General features: G+C 33.0%; 1 protein-coding gene and 1 long non-coding RNA gene across 9 annotated transcripts in view; one reads left to right on the top strand and one right to left on the bottom strand.

Annotated features, from left to right (window-relative positions):
* LOC142226207 (uncharacterized) lies at positions 1-7,416 on the bottom strand. Of its 2 annotated transcripts, none has more exons than XR_012719628.1 (3): positions 7,149-7,416; positions 6,635-7,086; positions 1-683 (listed from the first exon to the last, which is right to left on the bottom strand). It is a non-coding gene; the product is annotated as an uncharacterized LOC142226207 (long non-coding RNA). The 2 variants fall into 2 exon arrangements; XR_012719627.1 differs by having other exon boundaries at positions 8-683; positions 6,635-6,879; positions 7,149-7,390.
* Positions 7,417-7,624: 208 nt separating this feature from the next.
* The window catches only part of SCAR (wiskott-Aldrich syndrome protein family member 3 SCAR), a 51,751-nt gene continuing 41,745 nt past the window's right edge, over positions 7,625-17,630 (top strand). For 2 of the 7 annotated variants that reach the window (XM_075296095.1, XM_075296091.1), the window contains exon 1: positions 7,625-8,601. The gene's annotated coding sequence lies outside the window, so the exon portion shown is untranslated. The remainder of the gene's footprint in view (positions 8,602-17,630) is intronic. The other 5 variants (XM_075296098.1, XM_075296097.1, XM_075296093.1 and 2 more) reach the window with 4 other exon arrangements.

The raw sequence follows: 17,630 nt of genomic DNA, 5'->3' as shown, positions 1-17,630 counted from the left end.
ATATGAAAATATAAACCTAAATTAACGTTATTATACATACTATTATTTTATAAAAAAAAAATCATGTACATTTGATGAAAACCGAATTTTCTTATCTATTTTGAGCTGGTGATTTCGAAAATAAATTAAAAAAAAAAAATTAAATTAAAAAATGATTTTGAGATATCCCGTTTTTTTTAATTTTCACTAAACACAATATATCTCGAGTTAGAAATGTCCGATTATTGATACTTAAATGAAAGGTTATAAGATAACAAATAAACGTGTCCAATTGGATTTGTGATAAGTTAAGTGGTTCAAAAAATACAAATTCGAAAAATGACATAGTTATAAGCAGAGTACATTTTGAGTGTTAACTAGTGTTATTATATGTTCACATGTTTGATATTTGATAATATTGGATCCCATTGAAATTATTTTATTATTATTCGGGCAAGTTTTAATATATACAAGAGACTACTCTTTTGGCTAATCATTAATTAATGTTAAACAATAAATAAAGACTCAAAGCTAGCTAACTAACTTTTAAACTGCACTCTGGACACATCTGTCGTCATCTAATTGAAACATTACCATAGGTAGGGTGGCACACAAGATCTTCAGCTAATGTAAAGCTGAAACCAGTGTTAGTTATTTTTTGATTGCGTAGTTTAGCCAGGTGTACATGTTAACCGAAGTGATGCCTGTAAAAATAAAAACCAAAAATATAAATAAAAACATAGTGATAATAATTTTTTATGATATATGATAGTTTATGATATGTTATTATGATTTTTTACATATGAATTTTATTTATTATTCATACTTATATATTTTTATTATTCATATATTTTTCCTACGGCAGGGCATAACGACGTCATTTTTCCATCTGAGTTTATTGTCGATGGACCTCGAGTTAGGAAATGTTCTTTGAAGGGTTGCACAGGAGCATACCCTTCATCGATCATTTATTCATTTCCTACCGACATACAAGAACGGGAGAAATGGATGCAAGCTGTAATCGTCGGTGAGACTTCAACAGATTTGAAGCAGCTTTATATCTGCGGAAAACATTTTTCCGCCGATATGAAGTACGCTAAAAAGCTGAAGAAGGGGGCATTGCCAATCTTTTTCACGGGCCGTGAAAAAGAAAAGGAGGACTACGATGGTTCGGGGTTAGGAATTAGTTATGTAGGTGGGAAAAGTGTTATAGGTCGGTACGAGGAATTGCCGCGTTTAAACATGAAGCGATATCGTGAAGAGGATTTAGATTTAAGACCATCAACGTCAAAAGGAATTCGACACGACGATGACGACAATTTGGATTATAGACCCTCAACATCCAAAGCAGTCCGACGAGAAGATGATGGAGCAAAAAAGGAATGGAAGCAGTTGCAAACAGGGGAAATGGAACATCAAGAGGACAACGATATTATGATCGGTTTTTGGAACGATCATAATTATGCCAATATGTCAAAGATAAATGAAGATCCAAAGGCTGAAAAAGAAGAGTTTGGTTGCTATAACGAAGACGTTATGATGGAGGAAATAGAGCGTCTCAAACAAGAAAACCAGCAACAAAAGGAAGAAATCGAAAATATTTATAAAAATGTTATCGATGCACGACATGCGAGTGAGAGTGCAAAAATATTTAGCAAAGTTATTTGTAGCACCAACCGCAAAATGTTCTCCAAGGAGGAGAAGGAAGTAATACAAAATTTGTATTATGTCTCCCCGAGAGCTTTGGCATACATGAGGGATACTGAACATTTTCATCTTCCAAGCAAAAGTACCCTCCAACGTTGGAAACCTGTAAAAGGATTAAAAGCTGGTCTTAACCCTATCGTTATAAATGGATTGAAGCAGATGGTAGATGGAATGGCAGCTAGGGACAAAAACATCATGTTGCTGTTTGACGAAATGTCAATAAGGACATCATGCGAATACAACACTCAGCATGATCTTTTCGATGGGTTGGAGGACGATGGCAGAGGTATGCGGACAAAACACTTTGCTTCAAAGGTGATAGTATTTATGATTAAAGGATGCTTCCGGTCATGGAAGTTTGTATTATGCTACTCCTTTGTCCATAGTACTTTATATGGAGAAAAATTTCGTGACATGGTTGTGGATATCATTAAAACTTTGGAGAGGAAATGCGGACTTACGGTGAGATGCCTCATAAGTGACCAAGCTCCGACAAATGTGAGCCTTTATAATTTATTAGGATATTTTGGTCATCAATATTTTATCTTCAATGGCCATAAAATTTATTTGCTATTCGACGTTCCCCACATGTTTAAAGGTGTACGCAACGGATTCCTGGCACATGATATTGAAACCCCAAATGGAATAGCAAAATGGGACGTGATAAGAGAGTTTTATGAAGTAGACAGTTCTTCAAACTCTGTGCGATTGGCACCGAAACTCACGAAAGACCATATAAGTCCATGTCATTATGCTAAAATGCGTGTGTACATCATGGCGCAAACGTTTAGCTGGACAACAGCTAATGGCATAGAATTTGTCCATGTTGCAGAAGGCCTAAAAAGGAATGAAGGTTATGTTGAGGCAACTATAGATTTCCTCAAAAAACTCAATAATGGGTTCGATTACCTTAACGGTACATCATTTGGGCATAAGAATCCTAATAAACGTCCAATAACGCGAACAAATAAAATGATGGAAAATATTTTGGAATTTGGAAACTATATTGGAAATATAAAAGTTAGCAAAAGCAAAAGTTTCCACAATTTGGCAAGATTCGCTGAGGCATTCGTACAGATGGCTGGCGAAATGTTCTCCGAAGACGAAGATCTTGTATTTATTTCTCAAGGAAGATTTAATCAAGATGCCTTGGAGAACCATTTTGGCATGCTAAGATCTCGCGGTGGCAATAATAACAATCCCTCAGCAAGAGAAGTATCAATAATGGAGTCAAACATTTTATCCATGTCATTCGTGAAACAGCATTGCACCCCTTTTACCAACTGCAAGGACGATGGGGATGAATATTTGACATGCGATTGGTCCCAAATTGTTGAGAACCAAAAAGTTGCCGGTAATGCGAAAACATGCGCAACATACGACTCTGATGATGATTATGAAACATCAATCACTGAGGGTGCCGCACAGAGATACTTTGGAGGGTATGGCATCAGACGCCTCAAGAACAAAATAAAATGCACGAATTGCGAAAAGTACCTCTCAAAAATTGGCGATATTTCTGATTTGTCCGAAATATTTATTTCGCTCAAAAATTACACGGAAGAATTGCGGCTGGCAAATCCCACAGATGAGTTTTACCAAGTTCTCCAGAGCCACTTTAATATTTTTAACGAAATATTTCTTCAGCATTTCCACGAAGCGGGGATTAGAAGGAGAATAATGGAGGAATCAATAAAAGTAAACGCAGAACGTTTCCCAAATTTTTTCCAGGGTGATTGTTCTACACACAGGATGGACATTTTAGAACATCTAACTATTGTTCTCTTGCGGAGGAAAGGGAAATGGATGGTCGAAACGGAGATGACGAGAAAATCGAAAATAAAAATGGAGCAAAAATTTAAAAAAAACACGTAAAAAATTAATGTTATGACATTTGTGCGGACCCAGTGTTATATCACCTCTAGCTTATTTCGCGTTAACATAACATAGAATAGGTTTATAACGAAAGACGTCTGTGCGGACCCAGAATCTTTTTTATAGTAGATATTGCGTGTCAAATATTTTGGGGGCGATGGTAAGAATAGTATCAACAGGACTTTGGCATATGTGCGGACCCATTGCCAAAAGGATATGGAACCAACTGTGCGCACCCAGTATCATCAACAGGACTTTGGCATATGTGCGGACCCAATGCCAAAAGGATATTGAACCAACTGTGCGCACCCAGTATAATCAACAGGACTTTGGCATGTGTGCGGACCCAATGCCAAATATTTAACAAAACTTTGGCATATGTGCGGTCCCAATGCCAAAGACTTCGGAAAATCTGTGCGCACCCAGAAGGGGATTCAAGGGGAAGTGATGCGAATGCAACTTGCACATATAGCCTCTCCTTCTCAAGTCAACCTCACCCTCCGTCACTATGGCCTGGCGGTCCCCGTTTCCACAGACGAGGCTCTGGCGAATATGTTAATTTATAACCACATACACCCAGAAAAAATTGACCCCTTTTTTAAGTTAAAATGAACTCATTGTGAAGAAAGTTGAACTTCGTATAGCGCCAAAGACATTTTTATTTTGTTTGAACGATGAGATTTTCGTAGAAATTGGGTAGAATGCTTTCCATATATTAGTAAACATTTTCCTACATTTATGTACCACTATACTACAAAATGAAAAAATTTGACTGACTTCAATTCATATTTGGAATTATTTTACTGCATTTTTTCCATGCATTTGTACAAATCTTACAAATTTGTGGTAAACCTTTTACTTCAAAATTGAAACTGCCTTCCTTCGTTTCTAAATACAATTATATTTATTTTTATAAGCAAATTTTCTTCAATATTAATATATTAAATATATTTATTAAGTATATTAAATATATTTATATTAAATATATTTATTAAAAATAAACTGGAAATTTCTTTTCGCATTTCTTTCTACTTCTTGTACCTTTTACTTTTAATACGATTGATCCTCCTTTTAAACAAAAGGTTAGCATCATTGAATGTTACCTGATAATTGAAGATTCCAAAATGAAGACGAATGAAGGGGTTGTTATTCTGCTGGTGTTGTCTTTCTTTATACACCCACATGAACATTGATAGACTAATTGTTTGTTATTTGTGTTTAATCATTTTCAGAAAACGAAAATTGTTCTCACTAATTTAAAATAACAAATATTTTATTTGTTATTTTGTTTTGAAAGGATGAACTAAATAAAGGAAGTCAGAATTATCATTTTATAAGAAACTAGCGTAACCCGGCCCGCTTTGCTGCGCCTTCCGAAGCAGGAACAAATTCGAAAAAAATTGAATTCTTTCAAAGAAATCGGACTATCAAGCAAACCGGAGAAGGTTAAATTTTGCTCTATTGTTTAAAAGGGACGTCACTTTTCCCGATGTAATATCGACATACAACGAAGTGAATAGCACACTTAACCTTCCCTGAAATTTCCAAGAAAATCTGGAAACTTTCCTTCAATGGTGGAGCAAGGAGGTTGCCTCCCCGTTCAAATACCCAAATAATTTCATAACTTTAAAAATTTCAAAAAAACTTGAGAATTTTTTTTTTAGTTTTCAAGGAGGTTCTGCCCCGACCAAATATGGAGCAATGATGTTGCGTATCTTGTGTAAACGTCCCAGAAAATATCAAACAAATTATAAGCCCAAAAAACAGATAAAATATCACAAATTGAGGCATCCAATATTAATATCGTAACCTCTCCCCACGTCTTCTGTAAATTTCAAGTAGCTTGAAAAAGTTTATTTGTTTCTCTGTATGTACTTAGGAGAAGCTGATGTCTCTCTATGTCCTTTTATTTTTCTCCGACCAAATATTTAAAACCCTGAAGGAACCTGATATAAATTTCATAACCTCACCCATTTTTCCCGTAAAATTTCAGTCGGAGGAACTTAGTTTCACTGTTTTCACTGTACTTTTAAAAAGTCGAACAAAGGGGAGGTCCACTTTCGCGACCAAATATCGAAAAATAAAGTAGTGGATATTTGTCTAGATGCCAACTCCAACCTTCAATGAAAATTTCAAGCAAATTGGTCAACTTTGGTCCAATTTTCAAAAAGTCGGACAAAGGGGAGGTTCCTCTCCGCGACCATATGTCAAAAAATGAGGTACCCTATTTTCAGCACATTAGTGCCCCCCACGATCTCTGAAAGTTTCAAGTAAATCGGTTCAGCCGTTTCCGCGCCAACCCGGAACATACAAATAAACAAACATAATTAGAATTTTATATATATATATAGATTTTACTCAATTTGAGGAAACTAGGTTTTCGTTCGGATTTTGTTTATTTTTAGGAATGCTTTGTTATCCGTGAATAAAATTGCATAAAATTTCTTTTTTATACCCAGCGATGAAAACAGTATAAGTAAGATCCCATGCCTTATTCTAGTTAATGAACTATTCCTAATTGCTTTCAATTTAGGATGTTTTTACTGAAACAAGTAAACTTTATTATTTCACACAAAAATTTAACGCAGTGGAAATAAAATGACTAAACTAAATTGATGAACATTTTTTCCTTTAAGGTGGGTATTAAGTTCGAGTTTAGCCGCTAAAAACGTCATTTTGTTCACGATTACTTTTCTTTAATAATCCATTTTAAGGAATACAAACTTTGTGAAAATTTGCTTTGGGCTTTCCCCATCAAGTTATAATAAAATTTGCAATAAATATGTATAATTTCATACATTTTCTTACTGATTTAGTTTTCACTTTAGCGATTTTAGCGGCTAAACTCGAACTTAAAACTCACCTTTAGTTTCGAAGGCACTTTTTTCTGGGTGTAGAAAAGTTTTAAAACACTCGCAGAAGTCACCTTTCGTCCGGTTGAAAATGGGATTTAACCCGTGGCCCTTTTTATGGGAGACATGCCCGTAATGTACCAATGTAAGCACATATTTCAATGTCAGTTCTTTTTCTCCACCAGGCACATAAACTACAATAAATACAGGACCACACTCACCGGCTTACTGGGCATACACCAACATCTAGAATATATTGCAGCCACGTTCCACAACATCGAAGACTTGGCTTTGGTATTTTTGGTTGGACTTGATTATTGTAGTCGAGGCTGTTTCTGCTTCCAATTGCAAAACAATTGGAGCACACTCAAAACAAATTGAACTCTCTATTTCACTAAAGCCAATTTAACTTTATGTTTGTTCATGGAATTATTATGTTTGGAGAAAGTTTCCTTTAACTCTAATACTTTTTTGAGTACGATACGATAACAAAAAAACGGGAAAAAATTATATACAAATTAAGCATCAAGATTTAGTAAATTCGTATTTCTCACAACATAGTCCATTATATCTTTAAATTTGTAAATTTTACTAGAAATGCGTTCATCATGAACTTCGTATGTCATGATTTCAATTTTGAACTCCAATTTTTTCCTTCAAACTACAAAATTTTCTTTAACATGTGAAAAAACTTAATTATTATAAATTTTCTTGAACTTGTCGAAAAATATTTACTTATTTTTGTGATATCGGCGTGATGCCAGCGTTTGCAATACTGTTTAGTTAACATTTACTAAAAATATTCAACATTTTCTAAAATTAACCACAAGTTTTCTTCCTGGTGGGTTCACTGTTTTTTCAATGCAAATTTTTTCTTCTTATTTTCTGTTTTTGTTATTATCACACTTCTAGTGCATTCAGAATAGTGATCCAGCGTTGTTTATAAAAGTGCTAAATCAAAATTAAGAGAAAAAAAGTAGCGAATAGTCGTATTTTATACTCCCATTTTCACTACTTATTCCATTCGTTGCTACTGAACATTTGGGTTTGACACATTTCGTTCATCTATAGCAATACAGAGTCTATGTTCACGCCTTTTTCGCTGCTTACTGACAACCCCCCAACACGTCTTACCAATAGACAATCAACGGCCCTTGGGTGTCGATGTTCTTCGTTAGGCCAGACGTATTCGTGATGCGGTGAGAGGGACGATGGAACGCTTTTGAATTTGATTAGAAACATGAATAAGTGTATTGTTTAATTGCCAGCAACTGCAAGTAGACGTCCTGTCGGTGTAAAATTATTTATTTGGCTAAAAACTATGCAAATAAAAGTTTATAACGCTGTACATAAATTATCTTTGCATAAATAAACTAGTGTTAAATGGATATTAGTGTTTGTGTCGAAACAGCAAATGAAATACGAAAACCCTGAAGTAGTGGTGGGGGCATTAAGATAAAATAATCGATCGAAATACGCATACAGCATACACAGTGTAGAATTGCTCCAACTACAATCTGGATTAAAAGAATAAATACCCGATATTATTTAAAGTAGAAAACATGCTGTAAAAATAAATTAACAATTAAGAAAATAATTGTTGGGTGTATTCTATTTTCTTGGATAGGAAAATCTTTTTGATTTTTTCTGTGTACGTGAGAAGTTGTATTTTCATCAACTCCAATCTTGTGTTGTTGGTTACTCGTGTCTTTAGGGGAGGAGTAGGTGAAAAATATAAAAAGTTATGTGATTTTTTTTTATTATTCCATTAAACCAGTCAAGAGAATAATACTACAAAAATGTGAATACCAATAACGACGACAACGTTTATTAAACGAAGAAAATATATGTGTATATATATGAAATAAAAAAACAACAACAACAACAGTAGAAGTGATAACAAATAACCAAGTTAAAAAGAAAAAGTCTTGGAAAAAATATACGGTTGCACCTGATCAGACCATATCGGCTTAGGAAAAGTTTTGATAAATGCGAAATTCCAATTGGTATCTCTTGGCCAGTTAAATACAATTATATTTGGCCTTTGTTAAAAGTGTCTTGCTATGAGAAAGTGGGTGCCACCGCCATTATTTGAAGTATAAGTCATTCACCCGGAGAAAAATTGATTTTCAACATAGTTTATAAAAGGCGACACACAGAAGTTGTTTCTGAAATAAAAGCAAAATAGGTAAGACGAATAACTAGAGTGTAACAATGTCTACTATGTATTTTTGGGCTACTTTCAAATTTATTAGGCGTTGGTCGTCCTTTTTGGCATCAACGAGCATTTCTTCTGTCCTTATTGTCCATAAAATAATGGCTTTTTATGAGGGGGTAACAAAACCTTCAATTTGTCGTAGAGTTATTTTCCGCCACGCCCAGACAAAATTTTCGAATTGATGGAAATATTTTATTAAAACTGTCAATTTGCTAATAAATATTAGGAACATTTATTTGTTAAGAATGCACAGCTTCATTTATTGTACATAACGCAAGTGTACATGTACGTGTGTGTGCGTATGTTTGGTGTTAATTTTTCTTATTATTTTACGAGCGATAGAGTGGGTTTGCAAAAACCTTCATTGCATTGCTAAACGTCATCACAACTTTTGACGTCTGTTTAACTTCTCTCTGTTTGCACTTACTCTACACCCAGCAATCACCGGCTAAGGATTGTAATCTGTATAAAATTGTTGGATATTTCGATTTATTTTTCATTTATTTACGCACATTGACATTTACTAATTGGAAAGCCATAACAATATTTGGTTTTCGCACCGAAATCCTGTTTAATCTTGGAGTTGGTTTTTTTTTCAATCATTTGCAAATATAGAGGAAGACAAAAATGTTCAATGTTCCCTATAAAAAAACTATTTAAAATTGATTGAAGCTAAAAACTTTTTCAATTAAAAATTTAATTGATACAAGTTACTTTTTAATCAAACTAAAACATCAACCCACATATTCATAAAAGTTAACTTTAAACCTACTATTGCTATATAAATTCCTTCGATTAATTACTATGAATATGGGCATAAATCTATGATTGAAGCTTTTGTAAAGTTTTAATTAAAAAATTATTTGATGCAAATAATTTTATAATCAAACTCGGAAGACTAAGTCGGTTAGAAAACAACATGGGTTTTAATTAAAAATGAAACAATAAATTTTTTAATCAAACTAAAAACACAAACTCAGTTAAGAAAGTGATTGATAATAGTTCTGCCCTGGATCATCTTTATGTGGAGACCAAGATCGTCTAATTGCGTAGACATAGTTACATGTTGTGCAAGCAGTATATTGTGGTTTATTATCCCAGTAACCATATTGATCACCATCTTGTGGATAAACAACCACCTCCCAGGAATGGTTCCTCTTTGCTATAGCGCGACATCCAGCGCAACAAAAGTAAGATCGAATGGATGAAACTCTAACCTCTTAGGCCATCAGTCCGTGATAAACTGCAAGTGGGTAAACTACCCGCACAATGTCACATGCAGGAGGGCACTCTTAAAAAGAGCCAAGGTCATACCGTCCATGTTGAAAAGGGACTTACAATCAATTTTTTACCAGATCAGCGATGATAGTGATGAGGGAAAAAGGACAACATTGGCATCCGTCCAAACGGCAGTAGTTCGGGAGGCGATCTCTTCCTACCAATACTATCTAAGCATAGCTGAACTAGTTCAACACAAGATTAATAGAAAGACTTCCCCTATCGCAGTTTGAGGTTGAGCGTTACAAATGAGAGCCTCTATGCCTGACTACGGTAGCAAAGAGGTTTTTGGAATCCCAGATGGGATGGCTATGTCAAAAATAATTTACCTACGCGAATTATTAAAATTAGCAGTTGTTCGAGTCTCTGCTGGATCATACATACCCAGACTAGACATTTTAAAAGATTCAAAGCAGCCCAAACACCAACTAAAACAAGTTCAGGCGGCATTGGATCTGTGTCTTGCTCTTACAACTGTATAACCATGGCATATCCTACTTATAAGGAAAAATTGAGCCAGCGTCAATTTGGACCCTAAAGTCAAACGACCCGGGTGGTGCCCTCAGATAAGGTGTCTTCGCATAACTCCCCTGGATAATCCTCATGTGGAGACTAAACCATCATGAACGGCACTAGACAGGTTTGAATAGGTAAAGGTTACTCCTGGTCTCGTAGCCTCAGCACCGACTATAGCGCCGTCGCTACTATATTACAACATTTTTATTTTATGAATAAAATTAAGAAAAGTTGTATTTTTCGAATTATTAAAAAAGACGAAAGAATGTTTTACAAAAAGTCGGTCTAGAAAAGTTGCCTTTTCCAAATTAGATTTTCAGTATTTATTTAGCTCTTCTTTCGGCTAGAGGGCCTTTAAATAAAAATTCATTTTTATGATTTTTGATTAATTGTTAAATTTTATTCAATATACCGTAAAATAATCGTTAGTCTTCGACAGGAATATAAAAATTTTGTAATCAATAAACAAAAACAATACAGAACGATTTTACGTCTGTTTTTGTTTCATAAGTTATTTATTGACATTTAAATAATTTTAAAATTTAGAAAAAAGAAAGTCGATTTTTTCAAAATATGAGAAAGTCAATTGTTTGGATTGAGATTTCCAGCCCTAGAGTGTGTAAATGTGACCGACAACCATTAGTAATCAAATAAGAAACATAAAAAAATAAAATTATTTAATGTTATGACTAATTTGAAGATCATATAGATGGTGCTAGGGTGTTTGTAATTCATTTCAAACTCAACTGAACTATAAACTTTTTGCTCTTCATACGACATGAGATCAACTTTTCTCTCATTTAAGTGTCAATTTATTTATAGATTGTGACAGCTCATTGTTGTCAACCTTGTTGTTGACTTTTCAAGCGACAACGATGGCTGGTTATGACGATTTGTTTTGTTACTTGAGAATGTGCAAGCAAATAGTCTATGGTTGATTTTTAAAGTTTTTTTTAGTAAATTGGCTTTACGTAAAACGGTCACTTAAGAAAAGAGACTACGATGATGATGTTCCACTATTTAAATTTATTGTTCACATAAATACTACTGAAAATGAACGTAGTATGTGACTTTTTAGTACATGCTCATAAAGTGATACAAGTATTACAGAAGAAATAATAATTTATTGACATTCTGATAGTTAGTCTGTATATAAAAGAGTTTTTTTCTAAAAATTTCAAGTTATTTCTATTCTTGTATAGTTAAAAGTAGAAAATTGATATACTTAACATTGTGTCTAAATATTTGTCGCAAACATACCTTACGGGGTATGTAAGGGGAAATCCGTATATTAATACTCGTTCAGCGCCACCTAGTAACGAGAACAAAATGAATGAAAAATGATTGAAGTTGAAAACTTTTTCAATTATAAAATGAATTGATACTATTAACCTTTTAATCAAACTAGAAACATTAACGGTCATTTTCTTGTAGCTCCGTTTGGCTTTAACTGCCAGTTAACAAACAGTAAATTGCAAATATCTTCTCTCCGGTTAACTTTAACTGAAAATTTTTCGTCAGTTAAATGTCTAACTGGCATGTGGAATATGTAGGCAAGATGACAGATATGTCCATAGTACAGTTTAAAAGTTCGTTAGCTGTCGGAACACTAATGGAGCTTCATGAAAATGGGGGTAAGACAGTTAAAAAATTATGCGATTTTTTTTTTAAATTTTTTAATAATTTTTTTTTGAATCTATAAATTTTGGAATCAAACTAAAAAGGAATAAAATTGGTTATAGAAATTGATTGAAAAATGGTATTGTAATTAAAAATATAAAAATTAATTAATTGAATCAATTAAAAAATTAATTGAAATTTGCTAATGAAATCAATTAATTTTAAGCATAATAAGAAAATTAAACTCGTGTGGATATCAAGTGATATTGGTATTAGTGGTAATACATATGCTGACTCAAAGAAAACAACTACAAACATAAATATTATAACCAAATTAACACTGATTGCAACTCCAGTTTACCCAACAAGCATTAATAAAAAAAGATTCGTGTATTCTCCCGGCTGCGTATGGGACATACCACTACAAACTACCAACGCCTATTGAATAACTCCAACACCTGTGAGAAATGTAATGCCGTGTTGACCGTGTACCATATTCTAACAATCTGTACCCACTTAAATAATCTTAGGAATAAGGACATATAGAAATGCTTAAAATCCCCAGCATTGAAAATATTAACGCAATCTATAACTTCATATTAAAATCCAATACATCTATTTAAACATGCCTAGAATGTACAAATGATTAGCTGATGGCCTCAGTTGCCAATGCTTCATTTTCCTATTCTATACTCGTTCGTTACTATAAATTTATTATTAAATATAAATAAATAAATTAATTTTTTAATCATGTATTTTATTATGCTCAATTATAATTTTCGTGATTGAAGACATTTCAATTAACGTGTGACAAAAAGGTGGCACAAAAATCAAAAAAGGATTAAATTCAGTGGCACAAAATTAAATGGTTCAAAGGAAACATTAGTTATATGGCATACTTTCCACAAAAAAAAAAATTGCATGCTCTTCCAAAATACTAAATTATTTTTTGCAATGAATCCTAGAAATGGTCTCATCAGGGCAAAGATGTTTAAAAAAATACATTAAAAATGTTTCACGAACTCATTTTCTTCCAATACATAATTTCCCCAATTTATTTTCTTCGAAACCAAACGAGCAATGGTGTACAAATTTATTCTTGTACATTTTCAACACAATAAAGTTTTATAGAATATTTTTCTTTCTAAAATATACAATACAAATTATTTTTATTTTATTTTTAAGACTCTACCATAGATACACATAACTTTCGTGCTGCTAAAAGCAACAGAAATCCGTATTCGTCACGCCAGCGATGGATGGCTATTCCCATTGATGCTAACATACCTACATATTTATGTTGTATACATGTGCAACCTTCTTGTACTACATCCATCCACCACTTTGACTTGTACAACTTTCTTTATCTATTCAACTCCCAAATACTCCCCTTTTTTGCCTTCCGGCGGTAGCATAGTACTTTTCCAGCAACAATGCGAAATAATTGTTGCCTAGAAAATGTAAACATTGCGCAAGTTTCTAACTGCTGGCGCTTCTTGGCTATGTTGCATTGCACTTGCTGTGGCGGCTGCAGTTCTTGGTGTGTTGGTCTAGTTGGAGAACATGACTAGGGACGGCGGTTTTATATTTCTTGCTCTTCTTGTCTGGTATATGATTTTGATTTGGTAAATATGCGTTTCCATGCTATTCAAAGTGTATTTTCAAGCGTGAGAAGTGAAAGAAACATACGAATTTTTCATCCTCCTACTGATTTTTATACTTGTATCTGTTCGTTTTTCCTTCCTTTTACTGCTATTCTCTTATTATTATCAAAACTTTTTTGATATTCTTTGTTCTGTCTATGTTTTGCAGATTATTATTAAAGCGTTACATTTTTCTCTACGCAGTCATTCGTAGGTTTCTTTTGTATTTATTCAGTCTGGAAATCTGTTTGCGGTTGATGCTTCTGGGTCGAGCTAAGCACAGTTTTCATAATAGTCATTAGTTTCTATTAAACTGAAGTGGGACAGTTGGTTTTTTGCTTTTGCAATTTGCTTTAGATTTATGTGGATTCCCTTGGCCCAATGTTTGTTATTTAAAGTTACAGAGGTTCACTCTTTCTCTAAGGAAAGAGGTAGTATATCTGTAGAAACTTAATGGTGTGTAAAGGTTCATACCTTAAGATCGTTCGTTTCCATATTGAAAAATTTTAAAATATTTATTTTAAAAATACAGCATTTAATAAGCCCTTCTAGCTCGTTTTGAGACGTCTTCATAGGAAGTGTGACATTGTTCTTCCTCCGTATACTTGTAGATTGAAGATGATGGAATGTATTTAGTATTTTATTAATTGTATAGTTTCACATACATACTTTATAGAGCCGAACGACGATGTATATAGTCCGACATTAATGGTCGGAATGGGTAGGAAAGTGAGCGATGGGACCGTTCGAAAAAAAAATAAGCAATTTTTATTTATTGCCAATATGTGAGACACACATATTTATTCACATATATTGGCCATGATAATAGTATCCCGGTATTGGCAAGTCTTATACTTAATACGGATATAATTTCTTTGAATTATTGTTGTTGTACAAAATCCAACCCAATATTACATCGATTGCTTTTAGAAATATTTTGATCTAGCCTTCCTAGTTCACTATGTGATTGATTCACTTTTATGTCCCTTTGACCTGACACCCTTATTAAGTCGTTTTAAGATCTTATTTTGTTGTTTTACGAATTAAAGCTCTTTAGCTTCTTTACATATTCTCACTTGCATATGTCCTACATAGGCCCATAAAGCTATCATCTGCTGTGGGCTACATACAGCATTGCCAATTTAGCTTTTTTCCCGCTAGATTTGGCTTTTTTTGAAGACGTTTAGCGGGAAAAAAATGCATTTAGCTTTTAGCTTTTTTTCTGGCTTTTTTTCATGACCCTTTTAGCTATTTTTGGCTTTTTTTATTTTCGACATGTTTCTATTGAAATATGGATAAATCGTCGTTTTTATCTAAGCCTTGCTGCAAGTATAAGGGTTTCTACATATTTCAAAGCACAGTTGAAACATTAATAATGAGTCCAGCCATTATGCGGGCATTTTTGTAGCAAATACACCTTGTTGTAAAGTTTTTTCATTATATACAAAAAAGTTATCGTAAACTTTAAATCTACTATTACCATACAAATTTGTTAGATAAACTGTCAGTAAATTATTGGGAATATTATCATTTGACTCGTTTATCCTTTTTATGTTATTATAATATTCTAAAGTTATTACGATATTACTAAATTAATATAGTAGATGTGAATAGCTTTGTGCACTGAAAAATATTGTCGTCTCCTTAAAATACGAACGCGAATTTTGGTTATAATAGCATTTGTGAATTTCTTTTATGTTTTCCTTGTCCAAAAGACGATAAAGTCGTTTTGTCCTTATAATTAAGCGATTCAACTTAAAAATGGGTATGTTTTCATGAAAGAAGGAAGAATTAATGAAATAGTCTTTAAATGTGAGGAGTTTTTGCATCTTAACCACAAACCAAAATAGCGTTCAAAAATAGAATATGTTTTTCAACACTTTATTTTAAAAACGTATATATACAATAATTTCTACTTGAAGTCGAGTCTGAATTTGGAAATTGAAGTTGGCGTTAGCACGTTTTTAAAGCACTTTGATAGCTCATGAAGAAAAGGAAAATGTTTTTACTGGGAAATGTAAACTATAGGTATTTTCTACAATTTAAATAAAAGTAATGTATTTCGAATTTTTCACAATTTCAAATCCAAACTAAAATTTTATTTAAAAAAATGACAAATCATTTTTTTACCAAATCCAAAGCAGGCTTAGATCATTTACTATTTTAAAATAACAAGTAAATAAAATAGAGGTGTTGGGAAGGTAGCTCCCACAAAACGAAGGACTTCCAGTAAAAAATTTGTGATAGTAATCAAAATGTATCGAATACGCAAACAGAGCTAATATGCCTTAGATATTGTTACAGTCTCACAGAAGTGGAACTAAAATGAAAATAATATGCATTGTAAGTGAAATAAAGCCTTTAAGTTTGTTAAATTTCAATCAAAAATGTGACTTTTGATACAAAAAAATTTAGCTTTTTTTCTAGCTATTTTTTAGCATTTTTTAGCTTTTTTTAGCTATTTTTTTGGGCAAATCTAGCGGTTTTTGGTGAAACAATTCTGGCAACGCTGGCTACATACATCAGTCGTTTGGTGCTATTGTTCTATGATGCCATTGCAATTTAATCTAGTTTGTTTTTGCACAGATTCTGCCGCTGGTTGTTTTGTGTGCCTCAATGGTTCGAGGGTTTGTCATTCCTTTTGATGATTGTAATAGGAGGTCTGTCGTCACTTTTATCCGTGTTTCTGTACATTTTCTGTGATACCGGAAGACCCAATTGAGTTCTTTTTTATGTATGTAAAAAGGGGTTGGTAGTTGCAATAGCATAGAAAATTATCATTATGATTTAAAATGACATAAATATTGTAAAGCGTTTATAATTTATATATAGTTTTCACTTTATTTATTTAAAATTAAATTTTGTGGTTTTGTTATGATCAAAAACAAAATGTATCGTTTAGTGTACACCCAAAGAAATTTGTTAGTAGGGACAGCAGAAAAGTCTGCTAAAACAGCAGAAAGTCTGCTGAAAAAGGGACAGCAGTCACTGTTTGCTGAAATAGCAAACATTTCCTGCTATTTTTGAAACTAGATTACACTTAAACCTGTTTTATTTTGGCTAAAACAAATAAAAATGTCAACTTAGGAGCTATCCTAACATAATAAAAACAATATTTTATGAATATCTATAGTATTTGACCAAAAATCTGAATATTTATAAAATTGAGGCATAACAGCAAACAAAATGTTTGCTGATCGTATTTAGGAGCTTGTAAGTATATTACAGTGCAAAAATACAACAAAAACTACTTTTGGTTCTTAAATATGCTTTGGGGAAAAATTTATAACCTAAAAATTTTATAAATTGTTGTTCATTAGGCCCTGAAGTACAGAAATATAACAGCAGACATCGACTGCTGTTTTTAGCAGACTTTTTTCTATGAGTGTATGCATAATACTTGGCCTTGAAAATAACGTTTTATAAATTTCTGTTTTTTTTCTAAGCCACACAAAAATGATTGCATCTTTTGTGTTTAATGTTCAACATTTTATTTAATAATACAAATTTGTGCTCAGTCCAAATTTTGACCATATAAAAAATATGCGAAACTTTTTTTGTTTTTTAAGATTGCAGTTTTGCTACGAGAATCTAGCGGTCTTATATCCGAACTTTTTTTTAATATTGATATGTGCCATTATGGTATCAGTATAGTTTTTTCACACTCCTACTTAGTTCTTGTTGTACTCCTATTACCATTAATAAAAGCTCAATTTGTGGGTTAAACAAAATAGCTACAAACTTTTATTTCACAAGAAAGTAAAAACTAAAAAACTCGCGCTTCGGCGGGAAGAAACTTATATCCAAAAAGAGATAGAGAAAAAAACAAAAATTGTGTATATGCATCCTTGTCATATACGGCGATGCCAGATCAGTGTGAAGTAGTGTTGCCCCCAACATCTCCCTGTTTAAGTCCTGTGTGGTGACCTGGATAGGGGTTCC

Source organism: Haematobia irritans, chromosome 2, assembly GCF_050003625.1.
Source record: "Haematobia irritans isolate KBUSLIRL chromosome 2, ASM5000362v1, whole genome shotgun sequence".
NCBI classification, from domain to species: Eukaryota; Metazoa; Arthropoda; class Insecta; order Diptera; family Muscidae; genus Haematobia; species Haematobia irritans.
The sequence above is the reverse complement of the archived record's forward strand: the minus strand, read 5'-3'. Positions and strand labels throughout refer to the sequence as shown.